The 25939-nt window shown below is 38.2% G+C and overlaps 1 protein-coding gene across 4 annotated transcripts in view; it reads left to right on the forward strand.

The window, feature by feature from the left end:
• The first annotated feature begins 606 nt into the window (after positions 1-606).
• Positions 607-25939, forward strand: part of SPSB4 (splA/ryanodine receptor domain and SOCS box containing 4) — a 143388-nt gene continuing 118055 nt past the window's right edge. The window contains exons 1-2 of one of the 4 annotated variants that reach the window (XM_083849269.1): positions 607-719; positions 9809-9881. The gene's annotated coding sequence lies outside the window, so the exon portion shown is untranslated. Of the gene's footprint in view, positions 720-9808; positions 9882-23241; positions 23260-23854; positions 23873-25900; positions 25919-25939 lie in introns of those variants that run through there. The other 3 variants (XM_083849275.1, XM_083849264.1, XM_083849276.1) reach the window with 3 other exon arrangements.

The raw sequence follows: 25939 nt of genomic DNA on the forward strand, positions 1-25939 counted from the left end.
ATTTGCAGAACTTTTTCCTCTATGAGAAAAATGGTATACTGCAGCTGCACTTCCTAGGCTTGTTAATAGATCTTTTTTATTGTCTTCTGTGCAAGTGCCTGAAAATTTTTGTCAGGCACTCCATAGTGATTGATTCTGGGGAAACAAAACACTGTTTCCTCCTGTTTTCAGTCTCGAGTCACGTTGTAGCTCTTGTTAAAGGCACAAAGCAGCCAGTCATTTTTATTTTTTTTTCCCAGCAGTTCCAGAATTCCTGTGCTTCTTGTCTACAGACAGCTGTACAAAATAACTGAAAATAACTTCCAGTTCTGGCCTTCATGACTAAAAAAGATATTTCAGAGACTGAAAGAAATGGCCTGTGATCCTTCTGGATTTCATATGGGACATAAAAGCCATGGCCCAGTTGATGGAGTTTCTGTAACTTCTTGGGCTTCACACTACTATTTTGATGTGTGCTCTAGTGCTACATGGAATTACCTTGCATGATTGTAATTGCTGATCACTGGTAACAGAACTTGTGGTTGAGTATTTGAAGCATCATTAAATTTTTTTTTTTTTTGTCTTACATTTCATTTATTCTTTCAGCAATCAGAAAATTAATGGAGAATATGAATGATGTTCTTTCTGCTAGCAAAGCGTGTAGAACGCCGCTATGGTTTCTTGATAGGAACAGCTGAAGAAGTATTTTCAATGGCAGACCATTGCTCCTATTCACACATGTAAGTGTGTTCTCCTAAGTAACAACATAAAAAACTAAAATGAGGGCTATATAAGGGTCAGTAAACTATATTTTATGCAAATTCTACCCACTGTTTTGTCTCTAGCTTGATATAAACTGGTATCAGAGGTTTTTAGAATACTGCGTGAAGTTCTGCCACTTGGTAGTTTTTCCCCCTTCTGGAGACTTTGTAGTATCTTTTGTTGATTTCTGCAGTGGTTTTTAATTGCTGCTTTTCTTCTTCCATGTTTGTTCCCCATACTTTTCTGCCCCCCCCCCCCCCCGTTTTATCCTATAACATAGTGTTGTTTTTATTCTTGAGCTTATATTGTTGAGCTTCTGTTGATCTTGCCTTTTTATTTAAGCATAAATACATAAAATTTATCTCTTATGAGTGGAGTTGCTTGTTTGCAGTAAAATCATTGTTCAGGCAATATTATAAAAGTACTGAAATTTATATTAAAATGTCTTCTTATATCATCCCGCACTTTTTAAAGTGAAATGGCAGATACTGAGGAAGTTAAATTCAAATCTGAAGTGACATGTACCAATGTCTCTAACATATGGCAGTAGCAGCTTTGCTTTTTCTGGCTGTAATACACACATTTGAGTCTCCATTCCTAGTTCTTTTCTCATTGAAACTTCCAGTCACTTAGGGTGTATTTAAGGAAAGGCCATTAAGTAGTAAATGGTAAAATAATGATTAGAGTAAAGAAAAGTGTATGAAATATAGTCTAAACTGTGTAGTTAGCTGCTTTCTGGTACTCTCTGTCTCTGGATCGTCAACACCATTCCAACAGGATTTTTATTTTTTTTTATTTTTAAATGCAGTGTTACATTGCTTTGTGAAAACAAATGAAACAATTTTAAAGGTTTTGTCATTCATATCTTAAGAAATGAATGAAACATTGGTATGAATATGTTGTGTGCAGTCACTGTGTAATGTTGCTTTATGATTAGTAAATGTATTGAATTGTTTATGGCATCTAGATCACTTGTAGGATTAGGGCAATGGTTAGTCCCTGTTTGCATGTAACTTTGTTCATGATCATTACAGCATGGCAGTTCATAAGTGCTTTCTATTTTTATGAAGATTAATTTCTTTTCTTTGTAGAAGAATAAGCACTATATATTAAAAACCCTTTTTGAAGTTCAAATATTGCATTCCCATTTAGAGCAAAGCACTGCTGTGTTCTTAGGATATGCCCTGTGTTTTTATTTCTGAAGTTTACTTCTCAAGGTCTGTCTTGAGTTGTTGTTTTTTGTGTTTCTGTTCCTTAGGCAATGTGTTCAAGCTGCCTGATGCACACATTCACCTCAATCCCAATGTCAAATGGGATTGTTTATAAAAGATCCACTGACAGAGTGAAAAGGATCAAACAAATCCATCAGCTTGCTAAAATAAGGGTTGAAAAGCCTGGAAATGTTAGCATTTAAATTAGAAAATGTTGATCTCCTGCCAAGCCTCGACTTTCTTTGCTCCATTCTTGGGAACTGGTAGGATATCAAATTAGGCAAGTTAGTCTCTTGAAGCTATTAGAGGGAAGCTGTCTTGTCTCCTTCACTTCCCTGCTGACTCAGGAGAAAGGAGCTATCAGGCTGAGCTATGAAGTGTGTATTTTAAGTGGACAGCTTTCTCAAGTTTATTTTTCATTCCAGCTCTGCTGCAAAGATTGAAAAATAAGTTTTAAGTTCTGATTTTGAAGTAGTACTAAAGTAATTCTTCATGCTATATGTATCCCACTGCTCATAAGTAAATAAATAAATCAGAAGCATCTTTTTTGAAATGTTTATAAACAGAATATACAGAGGAAGGTCATTTGTGCAGTGTAGGCTGTTAAACTTGACAGTATCAGTGTTGAAATAACCAGGTATCCAAAGAACAGGATGCTCACCTAAAAATCATAAGAGGAGAAGCTCTTTGTTATTTTGAGTTGTCCTTTATTTTGTGAGCCACAGGGACTATTTTAAAGCATATCTCTCCAGTCATGAGAGCTAGAGGCCCCACTTTAAAAACTGGGTCATGTAAATGCTTAATTTCTGCATCATGCCCTCCTAGAAAGGCACTTAATATAATGAGACCCCTGCAGTTACTGGGAGCTGGCAATACCAGTTTCTAACCAGGCAGGGAGAAACAAGTGCACTTGCCTGCTGGCACAAGCTTTCTGTCTGTGAGAGCAGAGTTTGGTACCTGCCTATTTGGTACCTGCTCAGAAATAGAAGAAACTAATGGCCACTTTGAATATGTGGTTTTAAAGACCGTTCCCCTTAAGCTAAGGAATGATTTCCTTTTCTGCACAATGCTAGGATCTGACTCTCTTATGGTCAGTAAAGAAACGTGTCTTCTGTATTACCAAAATGGGGCACGGTGAGCAGGTAAATTGGTAGTGTGGTCAAGGTGCTGAGTATATGTTAGCATATCAAGTGTAGTGCTGAGAGGAGACACACTGCAAGTCTGTGATAATGCAATATGAAGCATTCGTGGAAAAAATCATATTGCTCTTAAGATAAAGCTACTTCCTTCTTCCTCCAGCAAAAGAAATATTTCAAGATGTCGAGCTTAGTATTTTTATTCCCAGAATTATTATATATGTGTAATATCAAGAAACAATGGGCACATTTTAATGATTGCTTTCTTTTTTACTCTTCAAGGAAATCTACTACTTCTGTCTTGCAGGCTCTTTCAGCTTCAGAGACCACTGCACGGAAGGCGAAGTCAAAACCAGTGCTTATTTTAGTTATAATTTCTTCTGTCTCATACCTCTTGGTGGTACCTCTTAGGAAATCAGAGAGGGTAGAACAGTTTGTGGGAGAGTAGTAGTACATTTATTCAGAGTTTTGGATTGTCGTACACTTTAAAATCAGTTCTTCAAAAGAAATCTATTAAGGAGCAGTCTTTAAGCAGAAAGATAAACTAATGATGAGAACTTAACTCTGAGTGGAATCCAATTATGTTACCAAGGTGACCTTTTGGCTTTTTAGCAAAGATAATCTGCCATCTCTGTTCAATAGTAAAACCCTTCAGTATATTAACTCACAGTATTATTTCAGTAGCCTCTATAAAAATCATTAGGAGGAAAATGTAATATGAGTTGCATAATGTAGTTGGTCTTACTTTGGTATAAGAGAGTAAATGAGATGGATGGCTCTATTTTACATTTCCTCTGTTGAGCTCTAGCAAGTTGCTGCTCAGGATGCTGAGTGGGCAAAGCTGCTGCTTCTCCATTCTGTATCATAGCTCGTTTTGTTCCGTTCTTTCTTTGACCATCTAATTGCGGTTTGCCTGCAGAAGGGAACGGGATGATCTATGACGAGTACGGTGCCTTTGACAGATGGGCATTGCTGTCATACTCCTGGGCTTTCATTTGCATGTTTCCTCCATCTCTCTGTTGAAGATCCTTAGAATACATGAAAGTTTCAATTATTTGTTACACAGCAAACAATTCTTAAACTATATGTAAGATTTTTTCACATTTGGTCGAGACTTAACTCTTTTTTTTTTAAATGAGAGCAGCCAGTGAGGACACCCACAGGCAGTCTAAAATCAATCCATTTGTGGCAGGTTTCTACCTGGGAGCTGCCCAAACTCCCAGTGCAATGAGCACTTCTTCCTCTCTAACCCACAGCTGCTGCAGTGAAGCTGAGACTTTCACAACTAAAATGTCTCTGAACTGAAACAATGTATGCTGCTAGTTTATAGGGTGGAAATGGTATGTAACAGGAGGCAAGGGAAGGGTAAAATGAACTTTGACTTGAGTGATGGTTAGAATTCTGCTTCAAGGAAAATAAACATTGAAAAGATAGGACAAGCTTATTTTAGGAATAGTTCTATTTTCATCTTGAATTCAGTGACGAGGACTCTAAGGTCTCTTATTTGTACTTATTTTCCTTTCCCTTCCTTTTGCACCCTTGGTTTCTGCTAAGCCTTGTAAGTCTAAAATCTGTTGTGCCTTCACATCTGTCTAAACACAAATGGTGGTTCTGATGTTTTTAATGACCTGAGGGAATGTATAAACTCTGACCCCAAAGCTGATGCTAATGGGTCTGATTGCTGGTGATTTGTTTTGGACGATTTGCCCTTTAAATGGCTGCTTACGGTAGCCCTGATGTAGGGAGCTCAGACACCAGTTTCAATTGCAGGATTTAAGAAATAAGTGGCTTAAAGATGAATTTTCTTTGAAGTTAACAATAAAATGGACTGGCAAGCACACTGCTTCTATGCATATGCCTATAAATAGCAAATTTTCTTTTTAAACTTTGATAAAGGCTTGAACCAGTTGAAATGCCTGCTTTCTTATGTTCCAGCCACTACTAACGAAATGGCTTTAATATTTAAGTAACTGTTTTTATGAGGCTCTGTTAGGCTTTAATAGGTGTTCCTGGAGTGCAGCTGACTTGCTCTTTATTGGTTAGCTGACAGAAAAAGCTTTTATTCTTTTCCAGCAGGACCCTGAGGGTGTCATTCAACACCCAAGGGCAAGATGCAGTGCCGAACTCAGTAATAGGAGGTGATGATAAAGCTGGATTTGAGGGAAATGTAGCAGGTTACATCTCAGCTGCACTCTCAATATCTACTTTTTTTGTTAAGTTCTACTTTTTACACATCCAAAACCTAATCAGATGCTATTTCCTACTGCTCATCTTTGAAAGATGTTTACTAGTGCAAAGGAATTTGTCAGTGCTTTGAGCTGGACTAACTTGTTTGAAAGACGATTCTGACAAATCATCTTGCTGTACCTCAAAGACAACTTTGTCACTTTGAAAGAAATATTTCCAAGCAATTATGAAAGATAAATAACAAAAACAAAGCCCATAAGACTTATGTCAGAGTAGGTCTTGTCCTTGTAGCTTACTGTCCTGCAATTCTAATCCTGCTAAGCATCACCTTTAGGAGTGGCAGAAAAGGATTTTCACGTTCATCTGGGAAAACAAAACAGAACTGTCACTTCCACTAGCGTAATATTGAGTCATTCATATTTTATAGTGGCGTTCTTTCATGTTTGTTGATAGGTTTGGAGAAAATAAGAAACTTTTGACATGTTTTAAGAAACAAACAAACCCCTACCACCCACAAAGAGAAACAAAGCACCAATAATTTGTGTCTTGGGGTGTTGAACCTAGTATTTTATGTTTGGGCTGGTCACTTAAATTCAAGAAGGAAGGCATATTTAGATTCTGTCCTAAGCTGTAGGATCCCCATTTGCTAGTTAAATGGTGCAGTCCAGTAAGGAGCGCTGAGGCATCATTTGTTCACACCAGGGCGTTCCAGCTCCTGGCCAAAGAGGTGTGCTGCCACTGGGACTCAGGCAAAAGCCCCACCGGAGGGAAGGCCCGCTAGCTCTCATGGAGTACAATAAGAGGAACTGCCAAGGCTGGTCTGTGTTCTGCTTCCAGGCAAAATGGGATTTTGGAGATGTTTATATGCACTGGAGCCTTCTAACGGTATGATGCCCAGTCCTGGTACAGACAGTTGCTTGTACATAAATAATGAGTATTAAACATTTAAGTCAATACTGTTTAAATAAATGTGTGTATTCATTGGGAGGTTTATAACATAGGAAATAGGTTAGTGAACAATTGAAAAACCTGTAGATTTTAGAGAAGTATATTTATCAAGTGACTGTTTTATATTAGTCATTTTTACCACACAGATGCAATTCAGATGTAAGCTACCTGCACAAAATATATGTTTGATTGCATTGTTCCACAATCCAAGGAAAATTAATGTAACTTTAAAATTGAAATTATAAAAAATAAAGCAATTTGGAGGAAAAAATCTCTAATGTTTAATTTCTAAAAATCTAAAGCAGCGAAAAGGTCATTATTTGGTGAGGACACCTGATGTGTCTTTGAAACATTTTCTTAAAATATCTTAAATACATTTACAGTTCCAAGTCTTCTTTCAACTGATTTTGCTGAAAATATGTAAAAGAAAAGTACTGTCTTTGACCTAAGATTTGGCAGAGAAACATCTGGAAAGGGCATATTTTAATAGAAAGTTATAAGCACATTAATCTAGGTTATAATAAAGTAACTACAGTATTTGCTATCAAATTAATATTCAGGGCTATTAAACAGTTCAGAATTTAAATCTGTACATGTTTTTTCCCTCAGTTTTCACTTTTTTTTTCTGTTGCTTTCAGCAACTACTGTTGTCAACTGAGTGCTTATGATATTTTTTCTTCTACACAGAAGTGTTGATGGGTTGTAAACACTGCTTTAGGGTTAATTTTACAAAGTGATGTTTTGAAGTGTAGTTATTTTTGTAAGTCACTAGGCAGAATAAAACAGGCAAACTAGCAAAAAGTGAAATATTAGGGTTTCTGTGGATGGATTGAAGGCTAAATATAATTAAATTGAAACAACAGGATGAACAATGTCAAGCTGAAAATAGAACCCATGATATTTACAGTCCAGTTTGAAGCACTTAGTCTTATTCTTGTGGCTCTAGGACATGGAGCAATGAACATTTAGTGGTTAGTATTTTTCAATATTACTAGAAAGAAGTAAATGAAAAATGATAAAGCTTAGTATAGAGGGTAAATAATGTGAAGCTCTACTTGCAAATAGAGCTCCACATTTAGCTAAATATTTTTTTTTTTAAAGTATGTTTGGACCAAAGACATAGGTGGGAATAGATTGTCCATTTCAATAGAATTGTTTCTAGGAGGAGATCATGGAAGCAGCATTCTGATTTTTGAATGTTATTTCCCCAAAATACGTTCTAATCCCTAAATCATAAATCCTAGTGGCATGAGGGGACATATGTTTTTTTTTAAAGCAAAATGTCTGTGTGTGACTTCTCTTGCCTTCGTCTGATTCTGGCTCCTTTGCTCCATGGTACATTGTCTTAGCAGTGGCTGCCTGCCTGTATTTAAGGGATCTCTCGGGTGAAGAGGAGACGTGCTGAACATAGTGCCTGGATCCCACTATTGTCTATTAATAAAAATCCTAAGAGATGGAGAATATTTATTGTTTTGCTCGTTCACACATGAGGACAGCTTTTTTCATTCGATCAATCCCTCACTGCAGTATATTATTGTGTCCTGGATGACGCATTTTACTGCCAGAGAACCACAGAAATTAAGCCCCAGCAATGGAGGCTCACGTCAGCTGCGCTGTCTCCTTGGCTGAATGGGAGAGAACAAGCTTCAGTCATGTCTGAGTTGGTATGCTACTATCTTCACTCCCAGAAATCATTTCATTTAACTATTGTATAGGTAGGCTTGTTTGTTTGTTTGTTTTGCTTTTTGTATTATTTTCTTCTGGGTTTCTGCTGATTTTTTTCTAATACTGAAATTAGTCAGTATATGAAGGCAAAAAGCAGTTCCTCCTGTGCTGGGTATGGGGTTAGGATACTTACTCTTTTTAAAATGTCGGTATTACAGTGTAAACCAGGGATGATCAAAGTAGCTCTAAATTGGCTACGTAGGTACTGGAGAAAGGCTAATTGCATTTGCACAGAGATTTGCTCTTCCTGCTCTCTAATGGTGCGGTTGTACGCTGCTGTGACGTGCGCAGCCTTGTGTAGAAAGGATAACATACCCAAGCATTTGTTGAGCTTCAGCTTTCTGAAAGCCCATTTCTCTCTGGTTCTTCCCACCTTTAGTCTGATTCTCTACCTAGCTGCAATGGCAACACAGGGCAGCTGATCCCCAGCAGCCAGCTTTACAGATGCTTGTTGTGGAGGCTTGACTTTTGCCAAGCTGTACGAGGAATTTAGGATCATCTCGAGCTGTCCAAAGTGCATTTACCTGTAACTATTAAAGGTGACCAGTATAAGTTATCTGACAACAAATGAAACCTTTTGTCTACCATCCCAAAGTTAAAAATCTGATGGGTTTTATATGTGTACATATATACACATAATCATTACATTTTGTGGACTTTTGTATGCGTATTTGTGTGTGTATATATATTTGTATGTATACAGTTGTGTGTTTTTCCTTGTTTGCTTTTTTTATATAGAAGAATTACTAACAAAAATAGCTGGCTAGCTGTTTTAAAAAAGGAAATGGATGGAGAAAACTCTAGAAAGTTGGAAGGGTTTGTTTGGCTTTCAGCTAGAATAAACATGTCAAGTTAAACATCCTAATCTAGGCGATTTGGCTCAGCTCTGACATTTTTGCCTTAAGGCAGTGATTGGAAAATTGTGGTTTATGTCACAACCAACCAGCTACACTGCCTAATTTTGATCATGGAATTTCCATAATCAACATGTTTCGCTTTTTTTGTCTGAAATCGAAACCTTTTTACTCTGTTTTTTAGCTAATTAATATTTTCCACTTTTCTAAAATGTTTATACTTACTCTTAAGTAATGAGAAATTGGCCCTTCTGAAAGGCAAACGCATTTTATGGTGAACTCTTTGAGATAATTCTTTTATAAATGCTGTGGATTTTATCCATAGTTCCTATTCTAAGTTGAAGACCTCTCCTGGAAACCTGTCCTGTGTTTTACTAACCATTCACAAACTTCCAGGAAAAATAGTATGCCATTTCTTACGAGGCACCAGGATTTTCACAATGGCACAGAGTGAAAGGATGAAAAATAATGACCGTAAACTGAAACAAAGGAGATTTAAATTAGATAAAAGTTTTATTTATTTATTTTTAACCATGAGGACAGTGAAGCTGTTGCACAGGTTGCCTAGAGGGATTATACAGTCTCCAACCTTTGAGGGTTTCAAGGTCTGATTTCATAAACCTTAAGTAACCTGATCTGACCTCACAGCTGACCAAGGTTTGGTCAGGAGTTTGGACTAGAGACTTCCTATGGTCCCTTCCAGCATTCTCATTCTCTGACAAGTCATCCACTTGCTCTGTCAAACATGCAAAATCACCCTTTTTTTATATGTAAGGGATATGTACATGTTATGTATGAAACACTTCGTCTGAAATTTAAAATTGCTGAAAACAATGGTGTACCTGAGGCATTTTATTAGAATTGGCAGTTAAAATTGTAGAAATTGTAGAAAATATGTCTAGCAGGCACTTTCTTCCCTCTACTGCCATCCACTCTCAGAAGCTTTTCTGCTTTTTCTGCCTTAAAGACAGTTGTCTTATTTCTCTTTTCTTGCTTTCTTTACCAGATGTGGAAGCACCCATCTCAAAATCAGTTGCTATTTGACAGCGTATTGCAGCTTAAGGCTCCTTTCTTGTTGTGTGAGTATGTTAAATATATATTCTGGGATATGCCTGACAAATTAAATTTACACGTTTAAGCCGGATTCTTTTTTTTCTGTGAATGTCTGTAGAAGTCTGTTTGAGGTAAAAGAATGTAGAATTTTAACAGCAGAGAGGTTTGACATCTGTTTGTGGAGTGAGCTACTATGTTTATTGATATAGGACCTACTCAGGCATGCACTTTTAAGGAATGTTCTCTATTCTCATTTAGGGCTAAACAAGCTGAACGAGGATGGATTTAAGTGTGTACAGACCACTTAAATTGCCACACAATGGCTATATCCTATATACAATCCCTAAACGCTTGGGGCTTCTGGTAGTGTTGGAAGGCAACAGATATTGTACAATCAAGCATAACCTGGTGTGCTGAGTGGCATGCTGCAGGACAGAACTGCAGCTGTCCTCAAGCAGCTTCTTCTTTGCTCTCTTACATCTTTTCTCCTTCCCCTTTCCCAGGTCTGTTGCACAGATCTGCCAGTCTGCTGCTTCTGGCACTGGGGGTCTAGAAGAAAAGAGGCAGCAATGTCATGCTGCAGCCACATATGGTGTGGGCACCAACACGAGGGAGTGTGAAGTGGGGACCAAGAAGTGAGGCTCAAAGCGTGAAAGTTAACAAATTGCATGCATTAACTGGGGCTCTGAGCAGATTCCGAAACATTGAAGGGGGAGGAGAGGGAGACTGTTCCTGGTAAAATGTATTACTTTTGTAGCTGCATGCAATTGCTTAGCATTATAAATGTGAACAGAGACAACACTTCAAGTTCTTATACCTTGGACGTGTATTATTTTATACAGAGGCCAACCGATAACAAAACAGTACCCTGTTTGCCTCCATTAGTGACCTGTGCAACCAGTAAGGAAAGAATTACCAAACTCCAGGAGGAGGATGAGAGATATAATTGCCTGATAGGATGATTACAGAACAGGAAAGGAAGTAAAGTGAAACTGAAGATCATCTCTTTACTAGGAAGGATGCAGCCTTATTAGTGTAGAAGGGTTCAATTCTAATTCTCAAAGCTTTGCACTTCTTGGCTTGCTTGGAAATGATTTCTGTTTTATTCGTGTAGACCCCTTTCTTCCTCTAAACTAGAACTCTGTTCAATCCTTTGTCTGTTAGTCTGATGACTTTTCCTCTTCCCCAGATGATTATACTTTTTAGTATAATTGCTGTATTATTTCTTTTTGAAGTCTGGTTTGTGATTTAGATTACTTAAGGAAAGTTCAGAGAAATTTATCTGAGCTTTAAATTTCAACTGACGAGAAAAAAAATAAATGTAGCCATACCATTTCTTCCTTTATAATGTGATCAAGTTATGAAGTGTTTTAAATAGATTCTTACTTTCCTTTTAAAATTTAGGAAATTTAATTTAAAAAAAAAATCTCCATAGGAATCTGCCAAAGAACCTTTTGGAAAAGTATGATAATGACATCAAAAGAGGCTTAAACTGTATCTGTGGATTTCTCAGCTCTCACTCCTGGGTACAGGGATACAAAGTCTTTAGCTAATGAATATATGAGTGTGTGTGTATGTGTATATATATACATATATTTATAAAGTGTGTGTGTATATATAATGAATATATATTTTCCCCTGAAAGGGTATCAAAATGAAATTCATCCTGTGAACAGGATTTTTTATTGTTATTGCTTTCACTTACCAAATGAAACAACTGCAATAAATTATAGTTTACTCATCAGTAAGGTTTGTTTCAAGGGTTTTGGGTGGTCAGTGTTATTTTAGGCATTACATGTCTCCAGTCATTATTTTACAGCAAGATCCTACAGGCTACTTGTTTCATTGTTCTGGCTCTGCTGCTACTGGGAGAGCTGAGCTAAGGGATGCTGCTGTGAGAAATCCTGTTTCTGAACTTTTCTACAATCTACAATGTAGGGGAAGCAAGTACATTTACCAGTAGAAAAGAAGATGAGGGGGAAAATAAGCGTGGTGATTACGGCTCCCAAGGCCATTTGTTTGCAGTGCACACTTGACAACTTCTTTTTCCAATTAAAAAAAAAAAAAGCTTGAAAACAAAGAGTTCTCCAACAGTCAACACAAAACCAAGTATCCAAACAAAAAAGAAGACCACTTAAAAACAAAACTGTGTTTCTTAGTGCTCTTTTGACCCAGAGCAGCTGCAATGGTAATGAGAAGGCTCCATGGAGGCTTGGCCTCTGACTTGCAAGAATGCTCGCTGCACAGGGAATAATACTGGAGGAAACCTGTCCCCCTTCCTGTCTCCGAAATCTCTTGTTTAACTTTGTTAGCACTACATATTTATATATATAACCCCAAACTCAAAGTTTGTCCTAATAAGAAATCTTTTTTGCTGTTGCACCATGAATAATCCTCAAACAGTGTTGGCACCTCCAAGTAGAATCTGTTGTGTGAGCTATATATGCTTTAAATTATTTATTCTTACATGAAGTAAGCCTTTGTTTCAAGAAAATCCTGCCCCTCCTCTCACATGCATGTGTAAGGATGTTCTGACCTCTCTTTAATTGCTGAGCAGACTGAGACGCCCATGGCTTGGGGTCAGTCATGTTGCTAAGTACACTGTAGAAAAACCTTGGTAGCCAGCAAAAGGAAATCTGAAGCCTGGTCGCACAGTTACATGACTGTTTTTCTCAGGGAGGCAGGCTGACATGGCTGTTGTGTCACAGCTTGTTTCAGCCCCTTCCCATGTTTGACCCTTTATTGTGGACTAATTGATCTACTCTCTCAGCAGAGTAATTGTTCCCAAATGAAAATTTCCTTGTTTTGTCAGAATAAAGTGCCCTTTTACCAGAATAAAATGTTCATGTGAACAGCTGGGAGAAGGAGGCTCTCTGATGTGCTGGAACTGTGTTGAAATAGGCAATCTCCAGCAAGTATAGGCCCTTTCTATATGCCAGTTCTGCAGAACAGGGCAAAAGAATTGGGTGATTGCTTTAATTTACCTGTTCATTCACTGTAGGTAAGTTTAGAATAGAACAGAACCGTTTGGTTGGAAGGGGCCCACCAGCCACCTGCCTGATCACCACAGGGCTCCCCAGAAGCTGACGTCTGTCAGTGCGGGCACCATCCCAGCACTTCTCCAACACTGACAGGCCCGGGGCACCAAGCGCCTCTCTGGGAAGCCTGTCCCGGTGTCCGGCCGCCCTCACAGTGAAGGGATTTCCCCCAGAGTCCAGCCCCAGCCTCCCCTGGTGCAGCTCTGGGCCATCCTCTGGGCCTGCCTCCGCCTCCCCTCCTCAGGGAGCTGAGGGAGTAGCGAGGCCGCCCCTCGGCCTGTTTGCCTCCAGCCAGGGGCCTGGGGGCCTCAGCCTCTCCTCACAGGACGTGTCCTCCTGCCAGCTTTGCTGTCCTCCTCTGTATGCTCTCAAGAACCTCGACATCCTTTTGATGTCATGGAGCCCAGAACTGCCCACAATATTCAGGGGGAGGCTGCGCCAACACTAAGCGTGGTGGGATATATATTGTAGCGGCTCCCTAGTCGATGCAGCTGCAGAGTACTCTACAGTATGTACTAGTTCTGTACATAAGGAGCTGAGACTTGTTGGATTGAAGAACCAGCTTTGAAGAAAGCAGGTATTCAAATGGATTGGAGCTCTGTTGAAAACATTAATCACAACACACAGTTAATGATTTTAAAATGAAGCGATGTCAATAGTATGGAAAGGGAATGTACTTGTTGGACGAAACAGAGTTCAGATCCCCGCGTTTCTGAAAATATATGGGATATCACTAATATATAGCCATATTTGACATCTCAACATCTTTCAGCTTAGATGGAACTTACTCTTCCGTTTTGAAGATGTGAAGGCCTCACTAAGCTATATTAATGAAAATACAGAAAGCAGATGTATCTGAATTGTCTTCCAACGTGTGGGAAGAATAGATCCAGTCCTTCACATCAATGTTGTTACCTGTGTTCACCTGAATGTGTCAGATCCTGTGCCTCGTGTTTTGTTCTAACTTTCAGGGGTGAGAATCATGCTGTGCTTTCCGTTTCTCTGTTATGAGCACTTCTTTTGGTGGGTTTCTTTCATGATCCTTTTGTTTTGCCTTTCTTAGGCTGAAGTATTTGTTTTTTTGAAGCATTCAACATAAAATAACATACTTTATATAGAAAGTTTGAGTAACTGGAGAACTCCTTATAGAGTTATCTCAAGGCCAATTGAAAAGGTCTACAAAAGTTTTACGACTGCTTCATCACCTCTGCCTTTCTGTGTAAGTGATTTCTATTTGGTCTTCAGGGAAAGATCAGCCTTTCTAATCTGTGTTTGCCAAGCACCTGTGGGGTCTTAATGTTGTATGACTGGGACACATAGATAATACTCGATCTAGGCTTATTATGACATGCCAAGCTTCTGGGCTTGGTGTGTGGATTGATGTACAAAGATTATTTCTGCTTTGCTTGTGAGAGAACATTCTTTATGCTAAAAACATGGTAAACATGGTTTAACTTGTCAGTAGTGATTAGACATCTTGTGGGATTTGAGCCACACCTTACATATTTGTCACTACTGTGGTTGTAATTACATAGAAGTGTGAAGAAAAAAAGCTTTGCGCTGTTTGATTTGAGGATAATTTGATAGAACATGATTAAAGCACAATTATGCTGGATTTTTCTTATAAACTTCCCTGAGCTGTCCACAGTGTTCTTTAGGAAACACAGGATGCAACACTGAGTGTGCCTGAAGAACACAAAAGGGAAATAAGCTATTAATCCTGAGAAGACAGAGAGAAAAGGTTGCAGAATGGAGACTTTTTTTCTATTTTGCTTCTTCAAAGTGACTCGTCTTTATGCCATTTGATGTAATTTTAGCGCTGGCTGAGGTGGCGTTTCTAGCAAACTACTTCACTCTGTGTTTTGTTTTCCTCTTTTTCATGTCTGATTGACAGTCCCACCAAGAAATAACAATGAAAAATTCATGAGGTCAATCCCCAAGTGATTCAGAAAGGACTTTCATGGGATTAGGCAGTGGCAGTTAAATTTCCTGGGGCACAAGTGTGTTTTAAAGAAAGGGATAAAAGTGTGTTATTCTCTGGATAATCCTGGCTGAAATATAAAGGACCGGTTTTGGTGAATAATTAGAGAAAATGTCCCAAAACTATCTTTAATTGGTATGGCATAGAAAAAGTATTAATTCTGATAATAATGTGTATTTTCCTTCATTTTCTTCCTCTATAGGGAAGGGTGTTTTCTTTTTTTGTTGTTGTTTTGATTTTGTGTTACATAACAGCTGACAAGGAAATATCAGAATGATATTGTTGTATTTGTGATCTGCATTTCTAGGAGATAAAAAGCTCTTTGTTCCTGTCTGTTGGGAAGCATGCAGAACAATAGTTACAGAAAAATTAAGCTGCAGTAACTTTCTGATTATAATTCATAGTTATGTGCTGGCATCAAATAGAGGGCTCGAGCTGGCAGGAGGTAAACACACATTAAGAAGTGAAATTTCTGTGATGATCTGCCGGTACTTTTGAAGGGACTTCCTGAGGAGGGCAGAGGCAAATAAATTTAACTTCTGTGACAACTTGTGCCCAGAGAAAAGCTGGTCCATGGGCTCTGGGAATAACCATACAACCTTTCTCATGATGTGTTTTGCTTTCAACCTCCATTCTCAGATATCGAGAGACCACCAACACCAAACCATGCATGCCCAAGGGTCTGACCAGGATCCTTGCATGCAGCATGCAGGGCAAGGGTGTTGGGTGTTAGGTCCTCACTATGGCTTTTGTATTCCTTTGGGTAGTGGTGATGAAGTGAGTTTTGACAGGTCTTTTATGTCCTTTAGGTGTCAGCCATTATGGTGTGAGATTTGCCTTAATCTCACTTTATCCTGCATACGTCTTGAGCTGCCCATTTTCTCGGTTTCTCTAGTTTGTTGTAGCTTTATGGCTGCGGTGTGCCCTGCTGCTGGGGAAACAGAAAAAGAAATGACAAAGGCTGCCTGATCTTGATGCAGTCATCGTGCTCTGGTATTTCCCAGTTCGATTGCTGATGGTCAGGTTATCGGTACCTGCTGCTGTTCTGACTCCTGGTCTTTCTTCTGGAGCTTTTCCATACAGATGTTTCCATTCATTCTTCATTTGGTCCAATCTTAATGTTTCTGTTGCAGATATTTACATTAATGTTTGTTGCTCGTTGTTGCCATGTTCTGCTTTCTGCAATTATAATCATATTTTTTCCTCTCAGATGTGATCATCACTGGAAGCAGGCAAATCATTAAGAGTGCTTAGAAGAAATATATGTTTGATCACAGAGAATTAAATTGAATTGGTAGGTTAAAAAGGCAATCACCTCTTTTAAGCCCAGTACATGTTGGTGGTACCTGTTAGCAGAATTTTACTCATTCTTAATACCTGTAGTTTTGGAGAAACTTTTCTCAAACCCTGTAATGATTTGGGCAGCTGCCTTCATGTAGTCGTGAGGGTCTCTGAGCCCAGTGCTCGGTAAGCTGCCGGCATCAGGAATGCTAGCAGAGTGAAGAAGCATGGGGAACTGTGAAGAATCACTCCACTGCTGCCAAGTTCTTTCATCTTCCTGCCTTCATTCATCTCAGTGTCATATTTCAGTTTTACAGTGTGGATGAGATATTTTTCAACAGGAGATGGAATTTGCTTCTTCAGAATCACTGTGATTAGAGAGTTTGCTGCCATGATAGCTGTAAACCTTTACAAACTGCTTTGCCAAGAGGAAAAATGTAGCTTTTATATGGAGAATTCATATGGAAAATAAGTGCTGTGTTTTGATTTTTAGATATCTAGTGTTTGACAGTTCAAACTAATTTTGAACAGTTAGGACATGTAGCAAAGTGATTGCCTGAATGTTAGCACTTTCTTTGTTTTTCACTTCTGTGTATATATACATTTCGCTATATATTTGTTAGAGCAGAAATAGGTTTCGTGTCATTCAAGTTTTGGTTTGTTAAAGAAACAGTGTTTCCTTTGGGTGGGGGGGAAATTATCCCTCCTTCTGATCGCTTGGCAGTGCACGTGCTCTACTTCTTACTAAGAATCATCCTTACTCTTCAGCGTGGCTATTTTGGTTCTGCTGAGGTTGCCTTTTTCAAATAAGTGATTTATAAATAACACAGAACAAACTTGCCGGGTTTAGTTTGTTTTGTGAAAACTTGGAATATACTGAAAAATAAAGTTACAAAATGAATTTCTTGTTATCACTCGTGGCACTTATGGTTTCTACTATTGCTTAATTTAATTAGATCTACAGGTAACATACCCCAGACTAATCTTTTTATGATGAGCTTTTTCCTTACTGTTTTCCGAATGTCTGGATTGCCTGCTGTTGTTTTTATCCAAATTCATTTTTCACTTTTCAGCTTGCTCTTCATCTCATTCATTACAGGGAAGAGCTGAATACACTTATTTACCTTTCTTGAAAGTGCGAGGAAGCAGAGGGTATGAACACTTTGATACTCACGAACTCAGCTGTTTCACAGAAAGCCTCTGGAGAGCTGTTGGAAATCTGAGGGGTCTCACAGTTGGGTGGTCTGCAAAACAGCCCACCTCGAGTCTGGGTGAGGTACGAGAGGAAAGAATGCAATTACAGGCTAATTAGAAATCCAGATTCTCTTCTGCAAAATGTGAAGTTTCCTTTTCTGCCTCAGAAGTGAAACAGACCTTACCAGCACGTAAAAACAAACTTGCCAGCAAAGAAATGACATAGTCCAAAATACCCAGTAACCAGTGATTAGACTTTCTGCTCAATTCATGTCTGCAATCTCTAACTACTCACCTGCTGGCTGCTCTGATGGGAGAACAGAGCCCCCTCATGAAGAGTCTCTCCCACAGAACCTTCTTAAGGTGGGTACGTTCCAAGTAAAAAGTTCTTTCTCCTTCTACTCCAACCCCCAACAGTATTTTCTAACTAATAGACATTTTTTTGAATATTCCTAACGCCTGTCACTAATGCCCGCTGAGTACTTTTTTTGCTGTTTCTCCTGCACTGCAAAGGGGTGAAGTACTGTGAGCTGAGCAATACGGCAACTGGCCTTTCTAGAGGAAAGGCAGTTGCTTATGAACATGATTAATGGCAAATCCATGCTGTGAGGCTGGATTTGTGCTTGCTTTGGGTGGTGTCTAAGGATTTTATTAGCACATAAAAACAGTTTGCAGAAAGATCAGTTTACTGAATGGGTCTAGCAGATTTTTTTCTTCAGATTTATTAGATATTTTTGGATTGGAGGAAAGCACTTCTTTTCAAATGTGTCATTAGATTCCTTGTGGAAATATTTGTCAGATGTTCACATTCAGCTTCCATACTCAATTTAATGTCTAGGTAAATGTTAAGTAAATTTTATTGATTATGTTAATTATACAATCAATAACCTTTTAAAATGTCAGCTCTCCAATTGCACAGTTCTCAGATCATTTAAAGCTTAAATTAGTGTGTTAATTTGAAAAAATTTCCCTAGATTTAGTCATCTCTTTTGAATCAAGCCAATGAATGTAGACAGCAGCAGTACCATGTGTGTATCGTGTGTGAACCATGAACAGGAAGCAAAATTTGACCTTGGGGTAACTTTCCTTCACTTCCTATGTTTCTTTCACTGTCAAGAGATGAATTATCTGAGTCCCGTTAGAACTGAGTTGTGGATAATGAATTTCCAGAATAGAGAATGATTCAGTAACTCCACTGGCTGACAGAATAAGGAGCATATTGAAGGTCTCAGAACATATGAGGAAGATCTGTTTGAAGGCCTAATCTTTCCAATCTGAATCAAACAGGTATGTTTGGCTTGGGCTTCTATTTCAGTATCCTGCAAATGAATCTGTTTTTCTGCCAAGCACCATCCCATTGAGGTTCTTTACGCTAATGCAAGCAGACTGTGTGAGATGGGCCTTCTTAACTAAACCAAGCAATGGAAAGGTCCCAAACTAAACTGGGGTACGGGTCCCACTTTTGTATATTTCCATCCTGGAAGTTTTGCAACAGCAAGTGACAAAAAGCCAGTGTTTATGTAAAATATGTTTTAACTTAATTTCATACACACTATGTCCATGATTGATACACTCCATATTAGTAACTATTTTTGAAAGAAAATTGAGCAGCTTAAAAAATTTAAAGGTGGTTAATGCACAAATATGAGGATGTCATGTGGATGCCACCAGGGCAGGTTGGGAACAGAGTAGGCAGTAATCCTGAGCCATAGCAGAATCATGGAGAACAGGGCTGTACAGGACTTAGAGAGGTCATCTAATCTAGTTCTTTGCCCCAGGATAGGACTGATTTCATTTTGTGGAGTCTCAGACAAAATGTTAAGTAAAATATTAATTTACACTGCCAAGCATAGTTTCATTCACCTGGACTACAGAAGTAGCTGATGTATTTATGGCCTGAAGGAATGGAGAAACTTCTGCTCAGAGAACTCGCCTGGAGTTTGACATCTGCAAACCTAATCCAGTAATCCATCAGATACTTTTGATGATCCTTTCTATATATTGTACTGTACACAGTGTTATGAAAAGGATTGAACTGGCTGTGAGCACCCCTTAGGTTTGCCCAGATGAGTGGCCACACAAAGGCCACAAGGCTTTTCATCCTTTGAAAGACAACGGAGCCCTCAGGGGTGGTGTGTGTGACCTACTATACTTTGCTGATGTGACTGTGCTGCTTTGTTTTGCACAATACTTGTAGCCTATGTGTCTTTGTACTGCTCTTTAGATCACGATGCAGGTAGGTTTTGTGCAGTATTGGGAAACTCAGTATGACGAGGTTAATAAAGGATCTTACATCACTTACATCAGGTCATACATACTGGCACCTATATGCACAGCTCCTTGTTAATCCTTGTAGGTACCCACAGATACTTACATACATTAAGTCCCTGAACGTAGACATTTGGGGGGGGGGGGGGGTTGTTCCCCATTCTGCTGGATTTTGGTTTTATCCAAATAGCTGTCCCACCTGTAAAACTCAAATAGCTTTTTCATGCCTTGTTGTGGTGATTGTGAGGTACCTGGTGACAGGGAGTGTAAGGTGCCCACAACAGACAGAAGTTTAGAATATCTATACCAGCGTAAGGGTCACTTGTTGGCCCTTTGCTTTGCCAAAGCTATTCCCAGTCAACACGGTAGAATAATGAAGTGTCGATTGAAAATAGCAGGTAAATCTCATATTGCTGAAAAGAGTCTTGAAAATTAAAGTTGTGTAGGTATACAAGCTCTCATACAGTTAATTCACAGGCAGAGCCGTGCAAATTATCACAATAGCAGTGTCCTGTTTCACTGGTGCCATTGTTGCCTCTCAAACTCATCACTGGATTTATTTTGAAATCTTACAGTCAGATTTGAGGAGCGTTTGATCTCTCTCTTTCAGTGGCCCTTTCCCTAAGGCTATTACTAGAAATACATGAAGGCATCTGCTCCTCAGTAACACAGGGAAAGCAGCGTGGTTCCTCGCTAGTTAGCACCTGTTAACAAGGACAGTGCTAATTTGCATTTCTAAGGGTAAATGGGAAGAGCTGGGTTTGAGGTTTGTGCGGTGTGGGTTTTATTTATTTGGTTTTGAATTCTGTGCACATATTAGCCTGTTTTAGCTTCTTTATGTTGCTTTTTTCAGCAAAGGAGCTAAAACAATATTGAACTATTGACCAGGGTACTTAAACTGCTAAGCAACTTTTACTCTTTTTGATGAAGTCTACTCAGTCTAGCCTGAATTGGAGACCTTTCTGTGCTAAATCCAAGTTACATTTAATTAATACATTTTTTCCTCTTCTATTCACTTGTTTTAATTTCTTGCTATTAAAGTGTTTTTATATGTACTATGTCAGACCGTATGAATAGCTCCTTTAGCGAGTTTTTCAGAGATGGCATTACAGTGTGAAGCTATTACCTGTAGTATGGCTTAATTACATTTTCCCCTTTTCTCCTTAATAACCTGTCACGCGATTTGCTAGATGGTCAGTTTAGTGTCACCATTTGTCTAGAAATCTGCCTATGTTGCTCTTTATCCTCTGCTCCTAAATCAAGGAACCCTAATGGAAGAGCTTCTCTTCTGTTGCATATTTATGTAATTGCGTTTTAAGGGTATTTTATTTTCCAGCACTGTTGTCTTGCTTGAAAACAAACAAAAACTAACCAACTAAACCAAACAAAAAGAAAAACAGAACAAACAAAACCAAAAACACAAACAAACACAGTGGTGGTGACGGCCCATTAAGCAATATGGACACCAGTAAATGCCAGCGGTACACTGCAGCTATTTCTCATTTTAATTATATCAGAATTTGCTAGCCTCATCAATACACGATGGAAATTCTTCCTGTTATTCACCAGTGCTGAATCCCTTCTCAGGCTGAATTTAGGTACATTCTTGTGTCTTCTCTCGTTTCATCCTTTTTAAACAGGCACTGTAACATACATTAGTAAATGGCTTTCTTTACCACTTCCATGGTTAATGAGCGCAGGGCAGATCGGTGAGTTCCCTAAAAGCTCAGTGGTGAATTGATTTCTTTCAGTCCCATTTGAAAGAGATTATTTTGTTACTGTGCTAACCGAGGTATCTCATTCTGACAAATTCATGTAAGCATGGTACGATTCATGTAAAACACAGATCCTCAGCTTGGTAGATAGATTGGCATTAGTAGTAATATTATCAGGTTCATTTGAAGTAACTTAAATTTTGATCCTTTATAGAACTCACTATGAGAGAGCAGATTTTGCCTTGGACAAACAAGAACTGTGTGTCGCAGAACTAATTAGTGTTGTCCCCTGCATTTTAAGAAAACACCCATGGATGACATGTTGTTTTATCTTCTTTTTTTAAAAATATACTGTAGAAGTCATTACTTCTGAGCAACACATTCAGATATTCTTTAATGTGCCCCCAGTAAAAAACAAAACAAAAACTCTTCTAAGATATTCTGTATGCGTACAAAAGGTGTTTTTATGTGGATTTTGTTTTTGGTGGGAGGAGTCTTTTTGTTAATAAATCTGTTAAAAACTGAGCCAATAGCATTTTCACCTTTAACTATACACCAAAAGCAAACTTGGAACTTGAAATCAGATAGAATTCCTGTTCCTTTTGGTCCTTCTCATTACATTCTAGGAGTTAAACTAACCTAAGCTTATAGTATCTTTATTTTTTTATATCAGCATAGTCTTGACAGTAACTTCCCCTTAAATCAGAATTGGTGATTCAGGTCATGTTTGTTTGCTTGCAAACCTCATGAATTTAAATCTTTCTTTTTTTAAAAAATAATAATAACAAAATAGCTCCAGGCTCATAAGAGTCTATGGACCTTAACAATAATAAATAATAAATGAAAACAGTAAAAAAAAAAATCTGCCTTCCTACTTCTGTGCTGTTGACAACAGATAATACAAAATAAAAGTTAAAAAAAAAAAAAGTTCAACTTGGCTGTTTCTTTTTAAAATTTGAGTACTTTTTAAGATCTCATGGAATATGTGCCCTGACTCATCATCTTTGAACATTTGGGTTTGGTGGTACTGCAACCTCCAACACTTGCCAGCAAATCCAAAGATAACAAAGTGTTTTTTCAAAAGCTTTTTTGAAAAGGAGAGCAAGTAGAGATTTTCTCCCCCCTAGCTTTTTACCCTGAATATTCGGATGTGCAGTAGGCTTAACCACATTAGCTAGCATCTGTAGGAACTTTCACTGAACTCAGATACAGTCAAGAGCAACAATTAAATTCCTCTAAAGTACAGATTAATTCATATTGACTGCTCTAGTTTGAGAGCGCCTAAGGATTTAGGAGCAGTTTTACCCTGCAGTCGGTCATGCCCATGGATATCTTCATCTTCTGACAAAAATTCATTTTGTTCTGTGGCTGGGTACAACACTGATATTCGTCAGCGTTCTAAGGCAAGCATCTGCAAAATTATTAAGAAAAAAACATAGATTAATATAATGGAACAGATTCAGGTAAGAGAATGGTTTAGTCTTTTGCACTTTTGGCATGTGCTAAGGCAAAGCTTGTTAGCTGGTATTTCTTTATTATGCTCTTTCAGTGATTCCAAAGTAGAAGACACAGAAATGTAACCATCTGTAATTAAAGCAAATTGTCTTAATTGCTCATCCCTTTTTCAGAATGATACACCTGCAGATTGCTGCTGCTGAGGGCTGCAGTGTGATGATTTAGCAAATTGGCTGTCTATGTGCCGCTGTGTTTGGCTGTGTGCTCATCATGGAAGGAATACAACCACAGACTGGTTATGTACTGTAGGAAAATGTGTTTAATGGAAAGTTTTCAGAGCTACAGAGTTTTGCCTTAATAATATATAAGGAGACTTTCAATCTCATGGTTTCTTCCCAGAAAGTTATTTGCAGTTTAAGTCATAGCATATATTAAACCAAAGAAAGAAAATGAAGGAATAGGTGAGGGGAAGGTAGGAATTCTTAGAGTAAGGAAGAAAATTGTGTGTGTACAAACTCTTTATTTTGTTTTATTGCTGTTTGCTTTGTAACAAGCAGTTTTATAAGAAGCTTGTCAGTGACATGTTGCAGGGATTGAGACACTGAAGATGTCGGTAAGAAATGAAACAGCCACAGTGCACCCTTGCAGCTGAAATCTTACTGGCTAGGTAGAAAACTGAGGTTGTAAGTAGCTGTGTATTTTCATATGCTCCTCGACTGCCCAGGTGCATGTTTTGGTGATTATTAACACCAGCCTAGCAGTCAGATAAGACATGCCACATAGCTTTTTGCTTAGTTACAATGCCTTTCTCTGTTGAACAATGTAGTGTCTGTAGTAGTAAATAGCGACTTCCAAATTAATTTCACTGACCAGTTTGTTCAGAAGTTTATCTCCAAAAAGATCCAAATTACTTCAGTAATTTTTCTGTTACTAAAGCGGGGTGTGGACTGACTCCAGCTGTGCCCCCTGGGTTACTCAGCATTGGTCTGTTTGCAGAATTTTCCTTGCAGAAGGAACTCAGAGAAAACATTGTTTTTCTTCTTTTTTGAACCTGCCTTTAATAGCCTTTCGTGCCTAGGAACCAGGTATTAAGTGAGAAATAAATGCAAGGAACAAATCTAACTTTAAGATTGCTTTCAAGAATGCATTTGCAAGCATCAAGAATAAATGCAAATTCTTCCTGAAAGAGTTTTAACTCTTCATGTTAAATTACTTGGGAACTCAGAATTGCTGTGAAAACACAATTGCAGTTGGCGGTGCAATCTACAACTGATTGACAGTACATTTAAAGGGACTCTGAGAAAGAAAATGGCCACATGCTGCATTCCTTTATGCATGTAAAAGTGTTTATTTATTTATAGTTGGTGCAAACTCTGGATATGTTGCTTTCTGAGAGGACTTGAGAACATATTTTATAGTAATCATATGATGTTACAATGATCTTTTTCTTCCAGTGACTGTTAACAGGAAATGCCACAAAATTAAATAATGTTTGAAATACTGAAACTACTACTATGTCCATCCTACAGTATGAATTTCTGTACTCCTCATGTTTGTACTTGAGTGATATACATGCTTGCAGGCTCCTTTCTAATTCCTTTATCTTCAGGGGCTGACTGACTGTGTGTTAGGGGATGAGTTCTGCCATGGAAGACTAATCTTCAGGCAGGTTTCTTTCAGAAAAGTGCTATAGAGGTTGTCTTATTGAATGAAAGCATTATAATGGGGTTGGAATTTAGTAGGAATTCCTGATGAATTTAGAAGCAATGTTGTTCTCTCCTAGACGTTTTAAACTTTTCCAAATAAAATGCATCCACACTACAGAATCCTAATATTTTCTATAGGATAGTTTTGAAGTAATACATAAATCTACTTTATTTTTGTTCAGTTTTGATATCATACACTTCTCCAGGGTTTTCTACTGATGAATTCAAAGTTATCCATATTTGAGATTCATGGACTGCTTGTCCTTTTAATTCATTTAGTATTTAACGTCTTTCTTGCCTTTTAGTGAAAGTAACACAATAACTTGTTATTTCAGCCACAATTTTAACTAATATTAGCAGAAAGTAAGGATCCTGTAAATATCTATGTACTTGAGCCCCCCCGGACCCTGGAAATTCATTTCTGTAGAATTGCTCAGGTAATGTTAGTGTGTGAAAGATTAGATCAAAGTGGAAAAAAGAAATTAACTGCAGTCAGCAATTGTGCCAACACCTCATTTTTTTCTTTCTTTCTTTTTTTTTTTTTTTAAACAGTGCATGGTGAACTTAAATATTGTGGGTATGTTGTAGTAACATGACATCATTTAGTCATTTAAAAATATTTTAAAGGAATCTTGTAAATATTTGCTTTTATGCCATGGACTTTTAATTTGTTTATACAAATGTTAAAAGTGTAGGTTCAGTTCAACTCAGTTCAGCTGAAGGTGATGAAAGTTGTGGGTCTCTTGTGAAGCATTTCCTTAATGGCCACTTTTTTTATAGGCTGTAGATATCTTTAAATAATTTAGAATTAAATCTAAAATGATTTTTTTTAATATTGTGAATGATATACAGTGGCACTGATTGTCTAATCTGGGATGCTATTGATTGTACCCTGATGCTGACAGAACTGTTTTGCTTCCCTTTGTGGTTTTTTCACCTTTAGAGCTTGCACAAGGTGATTCTGATATCCGGAGCCATGTTCAGTGATATATAAAATGGATGAATTATAGATCACCAAGCAGAGTCTTAAACTGTAATTACAAAGAAATGGATTTTCACCCAAAGTTTGTAGATATTCACAGGTAGTCAACACCACAAACCTGACTTGATAAATTTTGCAGAATTTTACATGTCTAAAGAATGACCAAGGAAGTAAGCAATTGTTTAAGGTTTTTCCCATCCTGTAGGCAGTCAGAGATAATGTTCACAGAGAAGTCCTCATTTGGATTTCTTAATTTGTTGAAAGCAATAAGAGTTATTTTTAGCATTCCCATGTAGCTGCATGCTTCTGGCCCTGCCAGAGCAAGGGGCGAATCCAGAGCTGCCGGGCACACCTTGCTCCATGCGAGCTGACCGGAGGTGCTGCTGCCCAGCACATCCCTGCGGCCCAGCACAGAATCAGGAGCTGCTGCCACCACTGTCATTGTAGGTAACCAGCCCTGCTGC

The sequence above is a fragment of the Anser anser genome, assembly GCF_964211835.1.
Source record: "Anser anser genome assembly, chromosome: 9".
Classification (NCBI taxonomy): Eukaryota; Metazoa; Chordata; class Aves; order Anseriformes; family Anatidae; genus Anser; species Anser anser.